Source organism: Phyllobates terribilis, unplaced genomic scaffold (assembly GCF_046119375.1).
Source record: "Phyllobates terribilis strain yellow unplaced genomic scaffold, ASM4611937v1 Scaffold_2__4_contigs__length_985480577, whole genome shotgun sequence".
NCBI lineage: Eukaryota > Metazoa > Chordata > Amphibia > Anura > Dendrobatidae > Phyllobates > Phyllobates terribilis.
In genome coordinates this window covers 212,104,487-212,120,873 of record NW_027362762.1, presented here as the reverse complement: position 1 = coordinate 212,120,873, position 16,387 = coordinate 212,104,487, and the positions used below count along the sequence as shown (strand labels likewise).

Sequence of the window (16,387 nt, the reverse complement as noted above, 5' to 3'; positions counted from 1 at the left end):
GGAGCATGTGCAGCTCCTCCGCCACATTCACTGGTGCAGACACGGAGCATGTGCAGCACCTCCGCCACATTCACTGGTGCAGACACGGAGCATGTGCAGCACCTCCGCCACATACACTGGTGCAGACACGGAGCATGTGCAGCACCTCCGCCACATACACTGGTGCAGACACGGAGCATGTGCAGCACCTCCGCCACATACACTGGTGCAGACACGGAGCATGTGCAGCACCTCCGCCACATACACTGGTGCAGACACGGAGCATGTGCAGCACCTCCGCCACATACACTGGTGCAGACACGGAGCATGTGCAGCACCTCCGCCACATACACTGGTGCAGACACGGAGCATGTGCAGCACCTCCGCCACATACACTGGTGCAGACACGGAGCATGTGCAGCACCTCCGCCACATACACTGGTGCAGACACGGAGCATGTGCAGCACCTCCGCCACATACACTGGTGCAGACACGGAGCATGTGCAGCACCTCCGCCACATACACTGGTGCAGACACGGAGCATGTGCAGCACCTCCGCCACATACACTGGTGCAGACACGGAGCATGTGCAGCTCCTCCACCACATTAAAGGATGGACAGACATTGTGCCAGAGCCCAAATCTCAGGACCCCTTTAACTCCCAGCAGATGCCCACCAGGGATCAGTGAATTGTCCTGTCTGCTATGGGCAGGGGATGACCCTCATGATGTCCGCGATCAGGGGTCTGCACGGCCCTATACGCACGTGCATGTGACGTCACGGCCGGGTCCTCTCCCCATTCCCGGGGGCTGCACTGCGTCACATCACTGTGCCTGAACTATGCTGGGCAGATCCACACTCCTCTCTCTATCCTGCACCAGGCATGTATACCGCCTCTCGAGGGGAACCATAAGTCCCAGCACACGGCGGTCCCCGTATAACCAGCACTTCCTCCTTCTCACCGATTTTCCTTTGATTGCGGCGGCCTAAGCCGCCGGCAGCAGAGTCCCGGGCCGTGACCGCTGTGTGTCTGGCGGCCGCTACGGGGAGCTCAGCGGCGTCTCCCGGTGCCGCAGACCGACCGAGCGCCTGAGCACGGCGACGCCGCCCGCCGTCTCTCGCCGCCTTCCTAACAGGCAGCTGCCGCCTCGGCTCCTCCTTCCCCCTCCTCCTCTTTTTCTTCCACCACTGCGGCCCCCACTGTTGCCGCCGCTGGTCCCGGCCTCTGGGAGCGATCGTGACGCAGCTCCAGCTACTAGCGTCCAAGCGAGAGGGGAAGCGGAGCGCAGACCGAGCACTGAGCGCAGCGCTAAGCCTGCCGGGAAACACAGTGGCCTGAGCAGTCTGCGGGCTGCCTGCCGTCCCTGCGCATGCGCCGCACTGGCCGCACAGCTTGCTGGGAAGGTACAATGTTTAGGAATAGGAAGCGGTGCTCGGCGATAACGCGGGGTGGTCACATTGCTCCGAGCAGTGCGGGCGCTGCCCCCTTTGGGAGCCACAGTGGTACTATACCATCAGGCATTACCTGGAAACCAGGCCGCAGCCCCAAGGACGGCACCCCGGCAGGAGAATGGTCAGAAGCGGCTTGTGTCCGGCGCCATTACTCCGGAAGCTTGTTATAGAGGACACTTGTGGGCAGAAGTGTAATGTCTTCTTCTAGTCCTACACATTCCTATGCACAACTCCCCGGCTGTGCTGTGGGTGTGCACTAGTGTCCAGGAGCTGTTTTGGGGTTCCCTTACTCAGGTATTGGGACTCGTTCACACCAGGGCTCAGGTTTCTGCTGCAGGTTGCTGTCTCTGCTTTCCTGCTTGGAATATATCAGGCTACACTGTATGTAGATGTCAGTGGGGGGGTGTGAGTGGTGGGGTCTGCACCCAAGTCCTCCTCACACCCTGAAGGTGCCGGCACTCCAGAGTTCGGCAGCAGTGACATCAAACCTCCCAACTTTTGAAGAACAGAAAGAGGAGCAAATGAAGCTACGTGCGCTGCAGCAAAACTTGTCCACACCCATTTACCATGACCCAAATCCAGGACTGTCCGCTGTATCCAGGACAGTTGGAACTAGAGATGAGTGGATGGATTCACGGGACTCCAGTCTAGCTGCTGGACAGGAGGCTGCGAATCTCTTACCTTTTGGGGCAGCGCAACGTCATCTGTGCGTCCTGCTCATCTCTTGTTGGGACCTGTAGATTATTTCTTGTTCCATCATTCACAGTCGGAGCCGCCAGAACATTCTCATCTTTATGTAGCTTCATTATACGACATTGTGGCTTTTTTTGTGGGGGCTCATACTGTATCTAGGTAGCTATGTGGTGGCTAATACTGTAAATTGAGGGCTATGTGAAGGCTCATACTGTAAGTAGGAGTGGTGTGTGCTAATACTGTATGTACGGGGTTGTATGGGGGCTCATACTGTATGTAGGAGGATGTCAGCATACTTAATTCTGCTCAATATTAAGTGATAATATTAATTTTTTAGTATTTTTATATTAATATTGAGCAGAATTAATTTGAAGCTTTAGGTTTAGTCTCCACAACAGTCACGGTCTCTCATGTGGCCCCTTGGGAAAATTAATCTCCCACCCCTGCTCTATTTTATAAAGCGTCATGTTATACATTACACGGACATCATACACACACACACACCGGGCACGCCGTCACACGGACATCATAAACACACCGGGCACGCCGTCACACGGACATCATACACACACACACCGGGCACGTCGTCACATGGACATCACATGCACACACCGGGCACGCCATCACACGGACATCACATACACACACACCGGGCACGCCATCACACGGACATCACATACACACACACCGGGCACGCCATCACATGGACATCACATACACACACACATCGGGCACGCCATCACACGGACATCACACACACACACCGGGCACGCCATCTCACGGACATCACACACACAGACATGGGATCTGCAGATATACACATTATACATGTACTTACATATACACATGACATGTATATACTCACTTCTTCTCTATCCAGTGGCAGTGGTGGGGCCTGGTGTTGGCTATCAGCAGCAGAGGATGGGCTGTACACAGGAGAGCTGTCAGCCCTGCACTATCCCTGCTAAATCCCCTTCCCCTAGTCCCGACTGCTGAGCTGCTGGTGACATTACACAGGCTTTCCCTCCCCTCCTGTAATAACTGCAGCCACAGATGGGAGAGGCTGCTCCTCTCACCTCAGGGCCGCAGCTTGTTGTCATGTCCTCCACAGACTTGTCCCCGCCCCCTTTCCTCTCACCTCTTCATGCTATGCAGTTGCTCTGCTGTAGCTGATGCGGAGGAGGAGCGGGAGGAGCTACAAGGTATCACACAGCAGCACCGAAAGCCTGGGTGTCTCTAAAGCCTGGGTGTCTCTAAAGCCTGTGTGTCTGGGGAAAAAAAAGCCCAGTGCCTAGCGACGCCCCTGCCAGGAGAACAGCTGAGTCGTGACGGAACCCAGGACTGAGCCCTCAAATCGGGACAGTCTTAGGGAATACAGGACGGTTGGGAGCTATGGAGACATCGAGGCCTTGGTCACTTGTATGGGTGTTTATCTTGCACGTGAAAAAAAGTTTTTATTATAATCTTTCTGGACCCAATTTTCATTCCTTTATGGCCCATAAATCAGGTTTTACCTTCACTGTTTCATCTGTTTTTCTCATATTCAAAAATAAGACAAAAACTCCCCCAAGTATCACCTTCCCATAAAAAGTTGCCGCCACACGGATGGCGTATGCTTTTTTTTATGGACATTTGCATAGGTGAGGTTGGCCATATTAAAAACAGACGTATCCTACTGTGCCGATCAAAATCAACATCCCTTCTCCCCGCTCTGACTAATGGGGAAGATGGCTGCTCCACAATATACAGCTAATGGATTATGGGGTGTCCAGTGCAGACAACTAGACGAGACCTAGTTCTCTAGTGAGAAAAAAAAAAAAAAAACTTAAAGTGAACCTGACAGCTGATACATCATGCTACCCAATCTGTGGGCAGCACGTATCCGGCATCGGCTGAATAATCTCAGCCAGATATGTTTGACTGTGAAACTCTTAATTCGTGTATAGGCAGAGACCAGTCAGTCCTGGCCCACAGGTGGGGCGAAGCTTTTAAAGTATATTTCTTTCTGAAATTCTGCAGCGTTTTAGAGTCAAACATACCTGACTGAGATCCTACAGCCAGAGCCTGATATATGCTGCCCAATCTGGGTGCAGCATGTATCAGCCAACAGGTTCACCTTAATGCTATCCAGTGGCTTAGACAGCATGAAGGTTGCATGAATCAGAGTCTGGCAGCGACTTTGCAGTCAGGTACAGTACAGACCAAAAGTTTGGACACACCTCATTTAAAGATTTTTCTGTATTTTCATGACTGAAAATTGTACATTCACACTGAAGGCATCAAAACTATGAATTAACACATGTGGAATTATATACTTAACAAAAAAGTGTGAAACAACTGAAAATATGTCTTATATTCTAGGTTCTTCAAAGTAGCCTCCTTTTGCCTTGATGACTGCTTTGCACACTCTTGGCATTCTCTTGATGAGCTTCAAGAGGTAGTCACCGGAAATGGTTTTCACTTCACAGGTGTGCCCTGTCAGGTTTAATAAGTGGGATTTCTTGCCTTATAAATGGGGTTGGGACCATCAGTTGTGTTGTGCAGAAGTCAGGTGGATACACAGCTGATAGTCCTACTGAATAGACTGTTAGAATTTGTATTATGGCAAGAAAAAAGCAGCTAAGTAAAAAAAAAAAAACGAGTGACCATCATTACTTTAAGAAATGAAGGTCAGTCAGTGCGAAAAATCGGGAAAACTTTGAAAGTGTCCCCAAGTGCAGTTGCAAAAACCATCAAGCGCTACTAAGAAACTGGCTCACATGAGGACCGCTTAAGGAAAGGAAGACCAAGAGTCACCTCTGCTTCTGAGGATAAGTTTATCCGAGTCACCAGCCTCAGAAATCGCAGATTAACAGCAGCTCAGATTAGAGACCAGGTCAATGCCACACAGAGTTTTAGCAGCAGACACATTTCTTCAACATCTGTTAAGAGGAGACTTTGCAGAAGGCCTTCATGGTAAAATAGCTGCTAGGAAACCACTGCTAAGGACAGGCAACAAGCAGAAGAGACTTGTTTGGGCTAAAGAACACAAGGAATGGACATTAGACCAGTGGAAATCTGTGCTTTGGTCTGATGAGTCCAAATTTGAGATCTTTGGTTCCAACCACCGTGTCTTTGTGCAACACAGAAAAGATGAACGGATGGACTCTACATGCCTGGTTCCCACCGTGAAGCATGGAGGAGGAGGTGTGATGGTGTGGGGCTGCTTTGCTGGTGACACTGTTGGGGATTTATTCAAAATTGAAGGCATACTGAACCAGCATGGCTACCACAGCATCTTGCAGCAGCATGCTATTCCATCCGGTTTGCTTTTAGTTGGACCATCATTTATTTTTCAACAGGACAATGACCCCAAACACACCTCCAGGCTGTGTAAGGGCCATTTTACTAGAAAGGAGAGTGAGAGTGATGGGGTGCTACGCCAGATGCCCTGTCCTCCACAGTCACCAGACCTGAACCCAATCGAGATGGTTTGGGGTGAGCTGGACCGCAGAGTGAAGGCAAAAGGGCCAACAAGTGCTAAGCATCTCTGGGAACTCCTTCAAGATTGTTGGAAGACCATTTGCGGTGACTACCTCTTGAAGCTCATCAAGAGAATGCCAAGAGTGTGCAAAGCAGTCCTCAAAGCAAAAGGTGGCTACTTCGAAGAACCTAGAATATAAGACATACTTTCAGTTGTTTCACACTTTTTTGTTAAGTATATAATTCCACATGTGTTAATTCATAGTTTTGATGCCTTCAGTGTGAATGTACAATTTTCATAGTCATGAAAATACAGAAAAATCTTTAAATGAGAAGGTGTTTCCAAACTTTTGGTCTGTACTGTATGTTTTACTCTGAAATGTTGCGGTGTTTCAGAGAAAAACATAGTTTTAAAAGTCGGCCTTATGGAGAGACCTGACTAGACTTCTGCAGCCTCCCGATGGCTTCTTCCTGCATTGCTATAGTTGATTGAAAGGTCTCTCTCATGTGTACATAGAAACCTGTCAATCAACCGGTGTGTGGGGGCTGCATTGAGCTAGTCAGGTCTCTATATAGTCCCAGGATGACTTCTGAAGCTTTGTTTTCTTTGAAATGCTGTGGCAGAGAAAGCCATAAGCGCACAGCCAGGCTCTGGTCCATGCTGCCCAGTGGTTCAGATGACCTGAATCTATTACTTGGTTCCCTGTGAAGAGTATTTCAGAAAAGACAACTAGTAGATCAGTGGGTACTCAATCACTAACACTCCCACAAAATGTCAGCGAGGCTAGTGCCCCTGCTTAGATAGAATGGCGGATGCACATGTGCTTTGTGTCTATTCAGTCAGGGCACACAAGAAAGTGAATTGGGTGCAGAATCGCTGCCAGTTGTCACCTCAATACAACTCTGTCCGTTCATGTTTTCAGAGCAGTGCAAAGATAAAAAAAGGATCAACCATAAAAAACAGGGTTCTTTGGGGCACATGTGGGTGTGATACTAATCAGTGTACATTATTATTGTGCCATGTGCTATGATCTACTCATCCATAACGGCAGAAGCGTGTCTGTCCGAAGCCTCGATAGACTGCGCATGCGTGACGCACAGTCTGGCTCCAGACAGAAGACCCGCATCCAGCCGTTACAGGTAAGACGGCCACTGCTATGGGGCCCGGCCCGTGGCCGGAGGGGGCCCGTGAGGGCCCCAAGCAGCGTGGGAACGAGGAGGATAGGTGAGTAGGAGGTTGCGGCGGCAGAGGAGCGGGTTGTGGCAGTGGAGGAGTGGAGCACACTACCACGTGTGCCCGCTGCTAAAGGGACATGAATATTCCCTCTGAGGCCACTCCCATGGGCGTGGGGAAGACGGAATATTCATTCTCTTTAGTAGCGGCCACGGAGGAGCGCTGAGCCCCGGCTCCTGCTGTCAGTGGCCGCCGCTAAAGAGAAAGCATATTCACGCTTCTCCACGCCCATAGTCCCCGCATGGAGAAGCGTGAATATGCCGGCAGCAGCTGCTGCAGACAGGACACAGTGCTGGAGCAGAGGTGAGGAAGGAAGGTGAGTATTAGTGTTTATTGTTCTATGTGTGCAGTGATTGGGGGGGATGAGGGGGCCACACATACCAGGAATGGGGGATTGAGGAGGCCACACATACCAGGAAAGGGGGATTGAGGAGGCCACACATACCAGGGATGGGGGATTGAGGAGGCCACACATACCAGGGATTAGGGGATTGAGGGGGCCACACATACAAGGGATTAGGGGATTGAGGAGGCCACACATACCAGGGATTAGGGGATTGAGGAGGCCACACATACCAGGATACTTGGATTGAGGAGGCCGCACATACCAGGAATGGGGGATTATGGAGGCCACACATACCAGGAATGGGGGATTGAGGAGTCCACACATACCAGGAATGGGGGATTGAGGAGGCCACACATACCAGGGATGGGGGATTGTGGAGGCCACACATACCAGGAGTGGGGGATTGTGGAGGCCACACATACCAGGAATGGGGGATTGAGGAGGCCACACATACCAGGAATGGGGGATTGAGGAGGCCACACATACCAGGAATGGGGGATTGAGGAGGCCACACATACCAGGAATGGGGGATTGAGGAGGCCACACATACCAGGGATGGGGGATTGAAGAAGCCACATATACCAGGAATGGGGGATGAGCAAGCCACACATACCAGGGATTAGGGGATTTAGGGGGCCACACATACCAGGGATGGGGGATTGAGGAGGCAACACATACCAGGGATTAGGGGATTGAGGAGGCCACACATACCAGGGATGGGCGATTGAGGAGGCCACACATACCAGGGATTAGGGGGCCACACATACCAGGGATGGGGGGTGAGGGGAGCCACGCATACCGGGATCGGGGATAAGGGGAGCCACGCATACCGGGATCGGGGATGAGGGGAGCCACGCATACGGGGATGAGGGGAGCCACGCATACCGAGATTGGATGGTGGGGACAGGATGGTGGCAGCACATGCCAGCATGGGAGACCATATACCAATAAAAATGCTTGCCACCCGGGCGTAGAACGGGTGGTTCAATAGCTAGTAAGTTATATTATAAGCAGCTAAAATTACAAAAAAAATAACATTGTCTGTTTTACTTCTTTTATCTTACATCTGTCCACACCTACAGATGACTGCTTATCGTTAGTATCATTTACTCTACAGAATCCACAGCTGAGCACTTTCATCTGCCAGAACTGAAATTCTCCACTGAACTCCGGTATCGGGTACATTTTGTGTGGATTTTATTCTTCTGCAGATGCATCCATGTAATAATGACTTGTCTCTTATCTTTTATAGTCGCCATTATCTGTTCCATCTGGTCAGTGTGCCGTCATGCATTGTGCGTGGCTGTACCTACTCCTGGTACAAGAAGGATCCCAATGTGACATTGCATAGCTTTCCGCGAGACCTGAACACAATAAGGACCTGGCTATTACAAACCAAGCAAGATTTTGGAGACATAAATGAGTTTTCACAACGTGTTCTGGAGGGAAATAAAACTGGAGTTTATCGCATATGTTCTCAGCATTTCACTGCTGATTCCTATGAGCGATGTGGACTTATAACATATGTGAGAAAGGGAGCAGTTCCGACCATATTTCCTAACCCTACATCTGGTATTAACATATCAAAAAATCAGCCCGCAGTGCGCAAAAAACGGAAAGCTTGAACTGTGTCATTACCTAGTATAAGAGATGCAGATTTAGGCATTCTTCAGCCGACTTTTGGTAAAAATAAAAACTTTGCCAATGCTTTGCCATTCACCTCAGGGATTCATCTCAGCGCTGTGCCAATGTTATCAAGAGTGAAAAACTCATCCAACTTATCGAAAAAGTCTGTGGGAACTTGCATAGAATATTTTCCTGGTCAGGTTCACAAGAGAACAAACACTGATCATTTCTGGGGAATGGAGAATAAAGAGATTCAGTGTTGTAAACGGAAACCACATCAAAGTATTGGACTACAATGCAACCTAGCCTACCTGCCTCCACTGGGGGACTGACGGCCGGACTACAGAGCCACCACACTGCTCCTCTCCACACAGATTGTCTATGCAGATAGCGGGATCACCGTCCAAGGATGACTCAATTGTTCCCTTATTCCAGCGCTCTTGCACTTCAGAAACTGAAAATAATACACAGAAAAGCAATATTCGTCGACTGACACAGAATTTATCTTGAGCCACAGTTGTATGGTGATAAACTGATCCCGACTGAGTGGTATATATGTCGCCCTTTGAAATGATCGGTTACTATATGTCCTGTGTGGAAGACAGATTTACTGATATGAAACGCCTGTGTCATACGGCAATGATGGTATATATTAGAGGATCTATAAGATGATGAAAAAAATAGTTGAACCCACCCTGCATTCCGTGCTCTCAGGTTACAGCCCCTCAAACTGGTGCATAATGAGGGAGTCTTGTCAATCGGTGTTTTTCTCCAGTCAGTGTTGATCATGAATTTTAAGCCAGACAAAATGGAGCCGATCTTCTATCGGACACCAGTGCTTTTCCCTAATTCACTTCAGTTTCTTTTCAGACTAAAAAGCTTGGTGTCACCCAATACTTCCAAACGCCAGATGAAGGAGCTGTAAAGCTGCTGATCCAAGTCCTTACTGGTGTAAAGAGGTTAGCCACTACCAAATAACTGGTTGTCCTCCATCGCTTCTTCACAGCTAAACTGCCCATCATAAAATGAAAGCATATACTTACCTCCCAACCAGTGCCATTCCGCCAATCTTGATGCTGTATCTCATGGCGGTCAAGGGACATTATTATTAGTGATGAGTGAATCGATTTGATGCTAATTGAATGTGTTCAATTTTTAGAAATTTTCTGAACCCGGCAAATTTTTGCATAAATCACCTAAAATCACTATTTTACACGTTGCAAAAGATTGCTTCAGCTAGAGAGGGTTCACATGACCATAGGTGCGGCAGGCGGTTTTCCCCATAATGTCTTACGGCTATCACATCACATGCTATAGCACTGTCAATCAGCAGGGACTGTCATAGCTTGTATAAAAGCAGAGGCAGGGAATACAGCAGCCATTTTGTGGTCAATCTGGCTAGTAAAAGGACATCACCATAGAGCTAAGGAAAGAAGAACATAAAACACTCAAACTATACAGAATGTGTGTGACATCACACCCGTATAGAACGGTTACCATCTGTTTACCCATAGCCATTTATGTTGAAAAAATGTTGACATTACTGAGGCTGTGTTTTTGTTAAAGATCTTGAAGTGAATTGGTAACAGTCCTAGGGGACATTCTTGTGCATATACACGTCTTTTCAGGGCGATTAAAGTATTTGTGATTTTCCTCTAATTAGATTTTGAAGAAAAATTTCAGTGAAACTTTCGAATTTCAAAAGATGTGCTCATCTCTGTCATGTGACCGCTGCAGCAACTGATCAACTACAGCTTTTGCCATACTGTCAAGCGACTTCCACATTTCTTTTTTTATAATATGATGGTCAATTTAACTATGAAGTGGTTGTCTACAACTTTAATCTCATCTATCTCATGATTTATTTATATATTAACCCTTTTACCATCAGGATAATTTCTGCACTTTCTACATGCACAAAACAAATTACAAGAAATCCGTCAGCAGGTGTTTGCTACCTGATCTGAGAGCAGCCTGATATAGACAAAGAGAAGCTGAATCCAACGATGTATCACTTAGATTACTGAGTGCAGCCGTTGTGACACAATAAGAGCTTTTAGATTTAGAATGAAGCAGAGCTCAGAAAGCTAACCCCGCCCCCACCAGGCTGTCTGTGTACAAAGTCCATAGATAGTGAGGTGCTTAGTTGCTGGACTAGTCCGGCAATGTTAATCTCTTAATAAATCCTTCACAGTTAGTAAACTACAGCACCCACTTTGACAAATGACACATCCCTCAATTCTGTGTTTCAGCCTCTATCTTCATATTACATAACAAAAACCTGTTGACAGATTCCCTTTAAAAAAAAAGTCATAGAGACCCACACCCTAAACTTTAGATATATGGGTGTCTTCATGCAATTTTACATTAGTACATAGAAAAATGTGTGTTTGTGTTAATATGTCTCCAGTATCCAGCGCCGTTTCGCTTCTCTTCACTGTAATGTCATAGCTAGTCAGACTAGCCGACTCACTCTATGTGAGACGGAAGTTTCGTTTTACAACGTAAGTCTATGGAGCTTTGTCTTGAGCCTTGTTCTGATGCTCCATAGGCTTAAATTGTAAAACCCATTTCCAGGGCACGCAGAGCACAGTGTGACCCGGAGAATTCTGCAGAGCGGTGACGTCACTTAGAAGAGGAGCTGAACGGTGCTGGATCCCAGAGAGAGTGGTGGTAAGGTGAGTATGTTGACACACTCACAGTACACTACGTGCATATATACCCATAATCTTCATGGGAGTCCTTTTTTTTAGGAAGATTTAAAAGGGGTGCAGTATGGATCACTTAAAGGGGTGTTATTAAGTTCCTTTCATCATTTTAGACAAAATGAAAATAAGCAAGTTTGTAATTGACTTGCTTTTTCTAGCTGCCGTCAGTCTCCTGCAGTGACTACTTTTATTATAGTATATAGCTGGTTTTCATGGAGCCCAGCCTCTAGTGCCTGACAAAGAGTGTGCAGTAGCTACATTCCAGGAGAAGGGTAAACTCTTAACATCCCAGCTGGCACTCTCAAGCACATTAACTTCTATATAGCAGCTAGCTGCTCACCGCCCTCCCTTCCCTGTTATCTTCTGAAGAGATTCAGTTATAAATCACTAGTCCCACAGCTTTCAGAGCAGGTCTGCTAGACTCTGCTTTCTGGCTATCCTGAGCTGTGTGCTTATTCAGATGCCCAGTTATCTCTATGTGCTGAGCTTTATATTTCTACTAATAATACTGTTCTACTGTTCAACAGAGCCGTCACTCAAGGAGAAGAGTCCGCCCTGGTAGAAACCAGAAAGTAAGGAGACTGCATAGCTCTTAGCTGCTCAAGAGACAACTGGAGAATACCCTTTAATAGAAAACTGTAAATGATCAGTCATCCTATAATTTATATATATATATATATATATATATATATATATATTTCAAATTCTTCAGAGACATTAAATACTGTCAGATTGTGCCCCACACCAACAGAATTCTGGCAAAAACTGTTTGATGAATCGCTTGCCCTGGTGTGAGAAGATAATGACATCACGTCTGAAATTGAGAGATTTTCAATTTCCCTATTTCCTGTACGTTGGATCATCCTTTGAGAGGTCTAAAAGACGATATTTCACTACAGTTTGGATTGAACATACCCTAAAGGGGTCATTGTATTCCTTTATTTTGGACAAAGCAAAATCTAGAATTTAAGAAATAACCATAACTACCAGAAAATGAATTGCAATAAAACCACAGTTACCTTTAAATATAAATAAATATCATTTTATATATTTTGTGTCAAAGGAACTATGATAATGAGACCTTACTGGTTCTTCTTTATACAAATACAATATTCTTTTATGTTTCACTGACACTATAAGGAGATACAGGTGCTTCTCACTAAATTAGAATATCATCAAAAAGTTAATTTATTTCAGTTCTTCAATACAAAAAGTGAAACTCATATATTCATATATTGTATAGAGTCATTACAAACAGAGTGATCTATTTCAAATGTTTATTTCTGTTAATGTTAATGATTATGGCTTACCGCCAATGAAAACACAAAAGTCATTATCTCAGTAAATTAGAATAATTTACAAAAAACACCTGCAAAGGTTTCCTAAGAGTTTAAAAATGTCCCTTAGTCTGTTTAAGTAGGCTCCACAATCATGGGGAAGACTGCTGACTTGACAGATGTCAGAAGGCAGTCATTGACACACTTCACAAGGAGGGTAAGCCACAAAAGGTCATTGCTAAAAGAGCCCCGACCAAGTATTGAGTGCATTTACTGAACATACATTTCAGTAGACCAGCATTTACAAATTTTAAAAACATTTTTCAAGCTGTTGTTATAAAGTATTCTAATTTACTGAGATAATGACTTTTGTGTTTTCATTGGCTGAAAGCCATAATCATCATCATTAACAGAAATAAACACTTGAAATAGATCACTGTTTGTAATGACTCTATATAATATACACTGCTCAAAAAAATAAAGAGAACACTTAAACAACAGAATATAACTCCAAGTAAATCAAACTGTCCAATTAGGAAGCAACACTGATTGACAATCAATTTCACATGCTGTTGTGCAAATGGAATAGACAATAGATGGAAATTATTGGCAATTATCAAGACACACTCAATAAAGGAGCGGTTCTGCAGGTGGGGACCACAGACCACATCTCAGTACCAATGCTTTCTGGCTGATGTTTTGGTCACTTTTGAGTGTTGGCTGTGCTTTCACACTCGTGGTAGCGTGAGACGGACTCTACAACCCACAGAAGTTCCTTAGGTAGTGCAGCTCATCCAGGATGGCACATCAATGCGAGCTGTGGCAAGAAGGTTTGCTGTGGCTGTCAGCGTAGTGTCCAGAGGCTGGAGGCGCTACCAGGAGACAGGCCAGTACACCAGGAGACGTGGAGGGGGCCGTAAGAGGGCAACAACCCAGCAGCAGGACCGCTACCTCTGCCTTTGTGCAAGGAGGAACAGGAGGAGCACTGCCAGAGCCCTGCAAAATGACCTCCAGCAGGCCACAAATGTGCATGTGTCTGCACAAACGGTTAGAAACCGACTCCATGAGGGCCCAATGTCCACAGATGGGGGTTGTGCTCACAGCCCAACACCGTGCAGGACGCTTGGCATTTGCCAGAACACCAGGATTGGCAAAGTCGCCACTGGCGCCCTGTGCTCTTCACAGATGAAAGCAGGTTCACACTGAGCACATGTGACAGAGTCTGGAGACGCCGTGGAGAGTGATCTGCTGCCTACAACATCCTTCAGCATGACCGGTTTGGCAGTGGGTCAGTAATGGTGTGCTCACCAGAGGTAGCCTGACTGCCATTAGGTACCGAGATGAAATCCTCAGACCCCTTGTGAGACCATATGCTGTTGCCGTTGGCCCTGGTTTCCTCCTAATGCAGGACAGTGCCAGACCTCATGTGGCTGGAGTGTGTCAGCAGTTCCTGCAAGATGAAGGCATTGAAGCTATGGACTGGTCCTCCCATTGCCCAGACCTGAATCCGATTGAGCACATCTGGGATATCATGTCTCGCTCCATTCACCAACGTCACGTTGCACCACAGACTGTCCAGGAGTTGGCGGATGCTTTAGTCCAGGTCTGGGAGGAGATCCCACAGGAGACCATCCGCAACCTCATCAGGAGCATGCCCAGGCGTTGTAGGGAGGTCATACAGGCACGTGGAGGCCACACACAATACTGAGCCTCTTTTTGACTTGTTTTAAGGACATTACATCAAAGTTGGATCAGCCTGTAGTGTCTTTTTCCACTTTAATTTTGGGGGTGACTCCAAATCCAGGCCTCCATTGGTTAATAAATTTGATTTCTATTGATGATTTTTGTGTGATTTTGTTGTCAGCACATTCAACTTTGTACAGAACAAAGTATTCAATGAGAATATTTAATTCATTCAGATCTAGGATGTGTTATTTGAGTGTTCCCTTTTGAGCGGTGTATATATATAATATGAGTTTCACTTTTTTTTTTTGGAAGAACTGAAGTAAATTAACTTTTTGAAGATATTTTAATTTAGTGAGAAGCACTTATATTCAGATTTTTCTGCAAATCTCTTCTATACATCAGAATAGGGTTGTTTTGACGATAAGAGCAATGGGATGATGAAGACATTTCTTCAGCATGCCTGTGTGTGAAAGAATCGGTCAGTCTAAAACGCTCAGTGAATTTGAGCATGGTCCTTTGGAGTGTGTATTTTCTATGTACGAGATTTAATCCACAATGTGTTGTGCCTTCAAACCTGCTGTGTGATCAAATAAACTCCTGTGTGTGTACTTGAATCTGCCATCACTTTAATATGTATAATGCCTGTTTCACACGTCCTGATATTTCCGGTCCTGGAAAAAACAGTACCGGAGATATCCGTGTGTACCTGTGTGGCATACATGTGGCAACCATGTGCCGCATAAGAATCAGACTTACCGGCGCCTGGGAATCAGCAGTACAGTTAGTGCTGTTCTTAGGGGATGGGTGCTGAAGGTATCTCTCATCATTGTGCCCTGCATTGCTGCAATCAGCACGAGCAAGGAACAATGTTGAGAGTAGTATTCTTCTGCCGCTGTTTCCAAAAGCTGTAAAAATAATAGTAAAATAAAAAAAATCATTATACTCACCTGGCTTGAGGCGAACGCACATGCTGAGGAGCAGAGGAGAATGACTGGCTGCAGCGAGCAGGCCTCTGAACTGTGCTGAGCTCACTGAGTGACAGGATACCGCTTGCTGAGCACAACGTAGTTCAGGGACCCGCTCGCTGCAGCGCGTCATTCCCTGCTCCTGAGCGTGTGCGGTGGCCTCAAGCCAGGTGAGTATAATGATTTTTTTTATTTTATTCTTATTTTTACACTTATTGGAGACAACGGGTGCAGAATACTACTCTCAACATTGTCCCTTGCTCGTGCTGATGGCAGCGCAAGCAGAGGACAATGATGTAATTCCTTCAGCACCCAATGCCAGGGAACAGCTCTAACTGTATCGCTGTTTCCCAGGCGCTGGTACGTGTCACATTGATGACACAAATAATATCCAGAGCCCCAACTATGCCAGTCAAGACCCGAGGCCCGGTTCTACGCTATTCAAGACTCAGCGTCCAGACTCCTCCGGTCAAAACCCGAATCCCAGACCTGTGCCAGTCAAAATACGGAAACCCTGACTACGCCAGTCAAGATGCGGAGCCCAGCCCTCTGCTCTCCAGATCCGGGAGACTGCCTTCGTCGGTCAAGCTCCAAAGACCTGCAAGGAGACTCTGCCCGGAAGAGGATGCTTGCAGTGGTAAAAGGAAGACACTAGTAAGAGCCAGAGATAGGACAACAGACAGGGTGGGGGTCAGTTAGAGCAAAGGAGGCTCAGCGTGCATAGGTAGACTTGGTCAGGAGGTCTTATGACCTAGCGAGAAAACTCTGACCCCCGCTAGGGCCATCACTTCAGAAGGAACCAACGTAATAGCTCTACCGGAACAGATGTACCGCCCCTGTCAGAGGAACCCGAGTAATCCCTGAGAGACTTCTTTGTCTTTCTAATTGTACTTTAAAAACTCATTATATTTTCTGTATTGTATAATCTACTTGTGACTACCGTTTTATACTGTTTAACT

General features: G+C 46.7%; 1 protein-coding gene and 1 long non-coding RNA gene across 4 annotated transcripts in view; one reads left to right on the top strand and one right to left on the bottom strand.

Annotated features, from left to right (window-relative positions):
- ZC3H13 (zinc finger CCCH-type containing 13) overlaps window positions 1–1,373 on the bottom strand; it is a 44,965-nt gene extending 43,592 nt beyond the window's left edge. For 2 of the 3 annotated variants that reach the window (XM_073663842.1, XM_073663844.1), the window contains exon 1: window positions 942–1,373. The gene's annotated coding sequence lies outside the window, so the exon portion shown is untranslated. The remainder of the gene's footprint in view (window positions 1–941) is intronic. The other variant, XM_073663843.1, reaches the window with a different exon arrangement.
- On the top strand, window positions 954–12,628 carry LOC141203765 (uncharacterized). The gene is made up of 3 exons (XR_012274796.1): window positions 954–1,383; window positions 8,419–9,751; window positions 12,028–12,628. It is a non-coding gene; the product is annotated as an uncharacterized lncRNA (long non-coding RNA).
- The last annotated feature ends 3,759 nt before the right edge of the window (window positions 12,629–16,387 follow it).